The sequence below is a fragment of the Gouania willdenowi genome, chromosome 22, assembly GCF_900634775.1.
Source record: "Gouania willdenowi chromosome 22, fGouWil2.1, whole genome shotgun sequence".
Lineage (NCBI taxonomy): Eukaryota > Metazoa > Chordata > Actinopteri > Blenniiformes > Gobiesocidae > Gouania > Gouania willdenowi.
In genome coordinates this window covers 32,584,363-32,594,206 of record NC_041065.1, presented here as the reverse complement: position 1 = coordinate 32,594,206, position 9,844 = coordinate 32,584,363, and positions in this window count along the sequence as shown.

Genomic DNA, 9,844 nt, shown 5'->3' with positions numbered 1-9,844 from the left:
CAACGTAGACGTCTACCAGGAGGTTTTAGAGCACTTCATGCTTCCTGCTGCTGACCAACTTTATGGAGATGTAGATTTCATTTTCCAACAGGACCTAACACCTGCACACAGTGCTAAAGCTACCAGTACCTGGTTTAAGGACCATGGTATCCCTGTTCTTCATTGGTCATCAAACTGGCCTGACCTTCACCCCATAGAACATCTATGAGGTATTTTGAAGAAGAAGATGTGAAACACCAGACCCAACAATGCAGAAGAGCTGAAGGTCACTGCTGCAGTAATTCAGGCAAAAGGAGCCTCAACGAAGCATTGAGTGATGTACATGATCATACTTTTCATCTTCATACTTTTCAGTTGGCCAACATTTTTAGAAATCTTTTTTATTTTGTATCGGTCTTAAGTAATATTCTAATTTTCTGAGATACTGAATTTGGGATTTTCATTAGTTGTCAGTTATAATCATCAACATTAAAATGAATAAACATTTGAAATATATCAGTCTGTGCGTAATGAATGAATATAATATACAAATTTCACTTTTTCAATGGAAATACTGAAATAAATCAACTTTTTCATGATATTCTAATTACTGTATATGACCAGCACCTGTATATCGTGTAAATAACCAGGGTCAGTCAAGGTTGAATTTATAACGTGTGTGACTCACAATGAACGAGTCACTTTGAAACTCAGAGGAATGAAGGGTGTGTTTAGTGCACGGATGGTTGATCAGAGAACACATGAAAACACTGAAGATAAAACTATGAATGTGGAGACAGTAAAACTACTGTAAGATCCACAGAAGAAGAAGAAGAAGAAGAAGAAGAAGAAGAAGAAGAAGAAGAAGAAGAAGAAGATTAAAGCTGCTGAAGACGAGCATATTTTTTTACAGGTGCAGGTCTCATGTATAAATAAATCAAAGATATTTGATTGAAAATAAATATGTAAAATTTTGGTGCATTGCATTGTGGGAAGTGGAGTCCTATAAATAGATGTATAGAAGTGTTTTGACCTTATTCTGTCTTTAACTGATAAAAATATTTATTGTTTTTTTTGTTTCCTGCAGATTAAATGATTTAATAATAATAATTGTATTGTACTATGTTATGTATTTTTTTCTTACTTTATTATATATTGATTACATCATGCAGTGCTTATATAAACAGTGAACTCATTAATCACACTCACAGCTGATAGTGACAGATCATTACAAAGGAAAAGTCAATGAGTGACAGATTATTATGACATCACGTGACTTCCTGTGATCACTCATCAGGATTCTAAGCAGGACTTTTTTTTTGCTCATTCTGTCCATTTAAGGAAATAAAGATATATTACAGAGATTGTTATAATTTTAACGACTGAGCAGTGAGTGAATTGATTAGGGAAGTAGAAACAACCAGCGATGGGAAAAGTGTAAGTAAAGTGACAGAAAATGGTTCAAAAGTGGCAAAAACATGGCAGGAAAAGAGTGTAAAGTGACTACAATGGGCCAAAAGCAGTTAAGAGTGACCAAAAAAAGACAAAAAAGAGGAAACAGGTGGTATGTAATGTAAATAGGGAGATGAAATGAGCAAAATGTGGAAAAAAAAAATAGTAAAAAAGGACAAGAATGTGGAACAAAAAGAGGCAAAATGTAGGGAAAAAGGAAACAAGTGAAATTTAATGGGCAAAAGGTTTCTTATTTAGATGAAAAGTAAAAAAAATAAATAAATGGTTAAAGAATCAACAAAAATATGATCAAAGTGTCAAAAAGAACTTACAAAAATGGACAAATTTTAGGATAAAGGGACATTTCTTGGCAAAAGGAAGCTAAAATCGGGAAAAACTAAAAAGTGTCTTATTCTGTGTTTTTGTTGCCGTTTTTGTGTGTTCTTGGTATTATTTAAATCATTCTCTCAGTGTGTGTGTGTGTTTTTTTGGTGTCGCATGGTTCTTTCTCATGTCATTTTGTATGTTTCTCTGCTATTTTTGATGTATTTTGTAGTGATCTTGTGTATTTTTCTCTCATTTTGTGTGTCTTTGTTATCGCTTTGTGTGTTGCTGGTCATTTTTAGTACGATTATCATTTTTTAACCAAAAATGAACAAAAAGTGGTTAAAAAAATCAACAAACATTGGATAAAAGTGTCAAAAACAACTTGCAAAAATGGACAAAAATTTGGAATATTTATTGGCAAAAGGAGCTAAAATCTCAAAAAACTAAATAGTGTCAAAAGGGCAAAAATGGGACAAAGGAAGTAAAAAAAAAAAAAAGAAAAGGAAAACAGCCACAGAAAAAGATAAAAGTCACATCGTGACTCAGCAAATAATTCACTCACCCTTATGTATGAAGTGTGTTATTGTTATGTTCATAGACATATTAAATGGTTATAGGTTCACACCCTCCATGTGTGCAGTGACAGTGCTGCCCTCTACCGACTGAAATAAGGCATCAGTGACGTAGAGCTGTACAGGAAGTAACGCACAGATTACTTTAATCAACATGTGGTTGTGTCTGATCTAAGGGTCACATGATAAACAGCATAAATCAGCATTAGAATAACATAAATAAAATCAGAGCATTAACACAGGAAACTACAAAGAGTTTCTGTCTTTTTGGATCATTTTGTAATTTTTATCTTATTTTGTTAGTTTCTGTTGTTATGTTGTGTAATTTGATCGTCATTCTTTGAGTTTTAGGAGTCATTTCGTGTATTTCTGCTGTGGTTTTGTCTATTCTTCTGTATTTCTGTAGTCATTTTCTGTGTTTTTGGAGAAATTTTGCGTTTTTTGAGTCACTGTTTTCTATTTGTTTCTGATTTTGTGGTTGCTTTGTATAGTTTTTTAAATCATTCTGTGTATTTTTGTTGTGGTCTGTATATTGATCTCTAATTTTGTGTGTTTTTGCAGTCATTTTGTGTATTTTTGTCATGATTTTGTGTTTTTTTTTTTAACTTCTGTTTTTCTATTTTCATGTATTTTTGTAACCATCTCGTGTGTTACTGGAATACATTTTGTGTATTTTTCATTCATTTGTGCGTTTACATGTGTGCGTGTATATCTATATATGTAAACTCTGTACATAACCTTTTCCCCTTTTATAACACTTATAATTTAATTGTAAATTTCATTCTACATATATAATGAAACTATTTTTATTCTATGTTATTGTTTTGGTTAATATTTATTATTTTTGTGTGTACATCGTTCTATGTCACACTTGCTTTGGCAACGTAAACTTGTTTCTCATTCAAATAAAATAAAGCTGTTTTGAATTGAAATGAATTGAGAGAATGGTTGACGTACATCTGTCATCCATTAATGGATTTAAACACACACACACACACACACACACACACACACACACACACACACACACGCACACACACACACACACACACACACACACACACACACAGAGAGAGAGAGTTTCTTCTCTCTAACAAGGTTCTGATGGTCCTGACCTTCTCTTCCGTCCAATCAGTGAGAGGAAACCTCCTGACTCTCTCTCCCTGATTACGCCCCCCCATCATCATCATCATCATCATCATCATCATCCCTCATGTTGCTGTCACTCCAATTATTCACACACGTTTTTACATACAGGCGTTTTAAGGCTACATTGAATAAACGTTTATTATCATGAGAATAAAGTCATAATATTACAAGGGAAAAAAATTTAACTCTATTCCGGAAATAAGGATTATTTTCAAAGTTGTGATAGTGATGATAATGTGATGCAGATGGACCAAAAGAATGAAGTATTTCTTTCCACAAATCTCATTTTGAATGCTCTGTAGATCCACATCTGTAGATCATAGATCTTAATATAAGGAATTGATTTTGATAAAATTATGACTTTATTCTCATAAAATTATGACTTTATTTTCATAAAAATACAATTTTATTCTCTTGAAATTATGTCTATTCTCAGGAAAATATTACTTTATTGTGATTACAATGAATTTAGTCAAAATTGTGAGTTTAAAAAGAAAATAAAATTATGACTTTTTCTCATAAAATACAAGTTTTATTCTCTTGAAATTATGACTAGTCACAGAAATTATTGCTTTATTCTCATTAAGAAATCCCTGTTAAAATTATGAATTTATTCTCATAAAACTATGATTTTATTCTCATAAAATTATGACTTTATTCTCATAGAAATACAATTTTATTCTCTTGAAATTATGTATATTCTCAGGAAAGTATTACTTTATTCTCATTACAATAAATTCAGTTAAAATTGTGAGTTTAAAAATAAAATAAAATAATGACTTTTCTCGTAGGCTTATGACTTCTTTATCAATCAATCTTCAATCAATCAATCTTTATTTGTATAGCGCCAAATCATAACCAATGGTATCTCAAGGCACTTTACAGTAGAGCAGTCTTAAGGACGGACTCTTCATTTTATGGATACACACATATGCATATATACGTATATACACATACATATGTATCCCACACCCAACATGAATTCATCATGGCGGCAAGGAAAACCTTCTGTTAAGCAGCAGGAACCTTGTGTGGATCCCATTCCTATGATGAACAGCCATCCACGTTATGCTGTGTTGGGTGTGTGCAGAGGAAAGGGTGGAGACAGAGTTGTTGAGACTCTGTAACTCCACACTGAGGATCCCACGGACCATGAAATATGACTTTTCTGCTCAACTTAAAATCATATACTCATAACATTATGACTTTGCTTTTTTTTTTTTATAAAATTTGACTTTATTCTTATAGAAATAAATAAAAAAATGCTCTTGAAATTATGACTATTCTCATAGAAAAACAATCTTATACTCTTAAAATTCTAATTTTTCTCAGGAATTTATTATTTTATTCTCATAAAACAAATTCTATTGAAATTGTGATTTTATTCTGAGAAAAATTTGACTTTACTTTCATTATAATACAAGTTTTTTTCTCTTGAAATTATGATGTTATTCTCATAAATATACTAGTTCTTACTCATAATATTATCTTATCTTAACGTGGCAAACTTAGAAGCTATGATATCAAAGATGTGTACACTACACAGTTTAAATTTGTGCGGCTCCCAAAGTAAACAGAAAAAATGACTAATACAACAAACTGTCCTTCATAAAGTCAGATTTGAGGCTGTGTTGTGTAACTCTAAATAAGGGACGACTAAAGGAGACTTCCTTAAAAACATCTGTTGCTGTTTAGCAGTGATGATGTTGCCTCTGATTGCTAAAAGTTGCTTGTATACACAACAATACCACAAAGTTAGTCAACCTTCCTCTGGGAGATTTTGTGTTGATTTGAATGGTTGGTTCAATGAAGAATAAACACAAACAGATCTAATTACACCCACACAAATGACATCATAGCTGGACTATGTTGTTTGGTCTCATCTGTACACAACTATTAGCTAACATTAGCTAATACCAGCTGTGGTGTTCTGTGTGTTATTAGAATACTACACATCCCAGCATGCCGCAGTAGTTAGGCGCATGCGCGGTAACACTAGTTGGTGGTACGCAGCCATGCAGGCAGCACGATATGGTTTATGTGTGAAGACTGCATTAAAGTTAACCTACACGTTATCACGCCTTGTCTGTTCATTGTGAACATACGAAGACAACACATGGTGTCAGAAGTGGCCGTGAGCAGCTACAGGAGGATGTTTTGCCACGGGAGAACGACGGAATAGAAAAAAAAAAAAAAAAGGAAAAGTCCGGTCGCGTGAGTGAAACGTGCTAACAAAGCAGCATGCCAGCGGAGTTTGCTAATGGCTACGGGCGTTGTTACGAGTAACAGTGGAAGTGAAACGGGGGAAGGAGAGGAGATCGAACAAGAAGAAGAGGATCTCGGGCTCGAATCGGAACACAACCAGCACCAACAGAGAGCTGTGGAAGTTGTCTCACCCCGACGTACGCTCATGGAGAAGCTAAGTCCACCCACTTCAATGCAACTGACTGGTAGTCTTGCTGATAACTGGAAACGCTTTAAGCAACGATTTAATATATATCTAGCAGCTAGTGGAGCAGGGGGTGATGATGATAAACAGAAAGCTCATATCTTTTTGCATGTTATTGGAGAAGATGCTTTGGACATATACAATAGCTTTCAGTTAGATGAAGCTAATCTGACGTTGGCAGAGCTAATGACAAAGTTTGAGAACTACTTCGTGCCTAGTCAGAACGTGACCTTTGAGAGGTACAAGTTTTTCACCCATGACCAAAAGCAAGGAATACCTTTTGATCAGTACCTAGCAGAGCTCCACACGCTGAGTAAAACATGTGAATTTGACACATTGAGAGACTCATTAGTGAGAGACAGGATAGTTTGTGGCACAGTGGATAATGGTCTCAGAGAAAGACTGCTCAGAGAGACAGGACTCACACTGGACAAGTGTGTTAGTATGTGCAGAGCAGCAGAAACCACCCGAGCACAAGCAAAAGAGCTACGGAGAGGTGAAACTACAGTTCATGCAATACATAAAGAACAAAGGAAAAAGAAAACATTTACCAAACAAAAAGACCAAAAAGAGAAATCTGAAGAGTTCAAGTGTGGTAAATGTGGAGGCAGCCACAAGCCTAAGTCATGTCCTGCATTTGGAAAATCATGTAACAACTGTGGAAAAAGCAATCACTATGCTAAATGTTGCAAGGCAGCTACAAAACAGAAAGTTCACACAGTCGATGAGGAAGAAGAGGATGACGAGTTCATTGTGGATGTGGTGCAGACCTGTACAATCGAAAAGGAGGAATGGGTTCTGCCAATCGAGGTAAATGAGACTGTAATACCATTCAAGTTAGACACAGGTGCCCACGTAAATCTGCTATCTATGGAGGACTACAAAACACTCACTGTAAAGAGCAAAATCTATCCAGTGAAAACAAAAGTGACAGGATACACAGGAGAACGTGTCCCTGTTAAAGGTGGATGCATTGCAACCTTCAAACACAAAAGCCGGCAGATAAAAGCACAGCTACTGATCGTGGACATGAGAGTACAACCAATCCTGGGACTCAGCGCATGTGCCAAGCTCGATCTGGTAAAAAGAGTGTTTGTTGTGACATCACCAGAATCTGCAAATGATCAAGACTCACTCATGGAGGAGTATAAAGACTGTTTCGAAGGACTTGGATGTCTACCTGGAATACATAAAATACATGTGGATAAAAGTGTGCCTCCTGTTGTTCATCCCTGCAGGAAAATCCCGTTCGCACTGCGAGAAAAACTCAAAGAGGAACTAGTGCGCATGGAAAAACTGGAGGTCATCAAGAAGATAGATGAACCAACTGAATGGGTCAGTTCGCTGGTCGTCGTGCAAAAGAAAACAGGTGCTCTGAGGACGTGCTTGGATCCAAGGGACCTAAACAAAGCAATCAGAAGAGAACATTTCAAGTTACCAACCAGAGAAGAAATTATGGCACAGTTTGCTGGAGCTAAATGGTTCAGTAAGCTAGACGCGTCGTCTGGGTTTTGGCAACTGAGACTGGACGAGGAAAGTTCGCGACTGTGCACATTCAACACGCCGGAGGGCAGGTACAGGTTTCTTCGTCTGCCGTATGGTATCTTGTCAGCGCCGGAAGTCTACCACAAGACTATTCACATGATCTTTGAACACATTCCAGGCGTAGAGACAATGATGGATGACATCATAGTATGGGGGTCAACGCGACAAGAACACGACGAAAGGCTGAGACAAGTGCTAGACAAAACAAGGGAAGTAAATTTGAAACTCAACAAGGACAAATGTGAGTTTGGAGTGAAAACACTCACCTTTGTGGGAGACGTCGTCAGTGAAGAGGGGGTGAAGCCAGACCCGAGAAAAACATCAGCAATCAACAACATGGAAAGACCGACCAATAAAGATGAGGTCAGACGGTTTTTAGGGATGGTTACCTACCTTGCTAAGTTTGTCCCACAGCTTTCAACACAGTCAGCACCTCTCAGGAGTCTTCTTGAACAAAAAAAACGAATGGACGTGGTCCCACGAGCAGGAACAGTGTTTTCTGAAACTGAAAGAGACGCTGACACGTGAGCCCGTGTTACAGTTTTATGACCCAGAGAGGAGCACCAGGATATCGGCAGATGCATCACAGTACGGCCTGGGAGCGGTGCTACTGCAGAAACACGACGAGCAGTGGCTACCCGTCGCTTATGCATCCAGAGCCCTGAGCAGCGCCGAATCCAGGTACGCTCAAATTGAGAAAGAACTGTTAGCGAGTTTGTATGCATGTGAGCGCTTCCACCAATATGTCTATGGTCAGTCTTTTGAAGTAGAAACTGATCATAAACCGCTGGTGTCCATCATGTCAAAACCTCTAAATGACTGTCCAGTACGGATACAGCGCATGCTGATCAGGCTGCAAAAGTACGATGTGCACATGCTGTACACACAAGGAAAATACATGTACACCGCCGACACTTTGTCTAGAGCAGTGGACAAGGAGGAACGTGCCGACAGTGAGAAAAGCGCAGAAATACAGGCATATGTGGACATGATCGTGACATCTCTGCCAGTAACAGCTGACAGAACAGAAAAAATACGGAGAGAGACTGATGCAGATGAAACAATGAAAGAACTGAAATGCACAGTACAGAACGGTTGGCCTGAAAACAAAAAACACTGCCCTGTGAAAATACGTGACTACTGGAACTACAGAGCAGAGCTCACAGTGGTGGATGGCATAGTGTTAAAGGGGAGCAAATTTGTGATTCCACCCTCACTGCGCAAACAAATGCTCCAAAAGATACACGAAGGCCACCTCGGAGAAGTCAAGTGTAAGCGCAGAGCAAGAGAAGTGATGTTCTGGCCAAGAATCAACCAAGACATCAGCCAGACAACAGCGTCATGTGACCTGTGCCGCACCTACAGGCCAAAACAACAAGCGGAGCCACTGATGACTCATCCGGTGCCCCACAGACCTTACTATAAGGTAGGAACTGATCTGCTGGACTATGATGGTAAGAGTTACATCGTGGTCACCGACTACTTCTCTAACTATCCTGAAGTTGGAGCACTGCAGTCAACCTCGAGTAAAGCTGTCATCAGCTACCTCAAGACTGTCTTCGCCAGACATGGCGTCCCGTGCGAACTGTTTTCAGACAATGGCCCGCAGTTTTCGAGCTGTGAGTTCGCTGCCTTTGCCAAAGAATGGGGGTTCCAGCACAGTACGTCGAGCCCAACCTATCCAAAGTCCAACGGCTTGGCAGAAAGCTCTGTGAAAACAGTAAAAAACATGATGAAAAAAGCACAGGACAGAGATGACTTTCAGAAAAGCTTACTGATCTACAGGAGTGCACCTTTGCAAAATGGACTGTCACCGGCCCAAATGCTGATGGGTAGGCGCATTCGCTCTAACCTGCCAGTAAGTGAAGACCTGCTGACACCCAAAAGTGCACACAAAGTCAGGCAAGCAAAGGAGGAACAAAAAGTGAAACAAAAACAGCTGCATGATCGTACAGCAAAGCACCTTCCCATGCTGAAGCCTGGAGACACAGTGCGTCTCAGGGACATCTCTACAGGCACGTGGAGACAAAAGGGACAAGTCACGGAGGAAGTTGCGCCACGCTCCTTCAGGATTCAGATGGAGAATGGATTGTCTCTGAGGAGGAACCGAACAGATGTTCAACTACAGCAGACTAAAAAGGACACTGCAGTTCAGGACACGGTTCAGCAGGACACAGCTGAATCTGTAGAGCCAACTAACAGTGGGCCTGACCACACTGACTGTGGTCTGACAGCAGCGTCTGCGTCACCAGCTGCTGAGAGACTTTCCAAACTCTCACAGTCGCCAGCTGTTGAAGGACTGTTTAGACCTAAGAGACATGCTCAGCCACCTAAAAGGCTGATTGAGAGTTGCTGAAGACTCCTGACTATG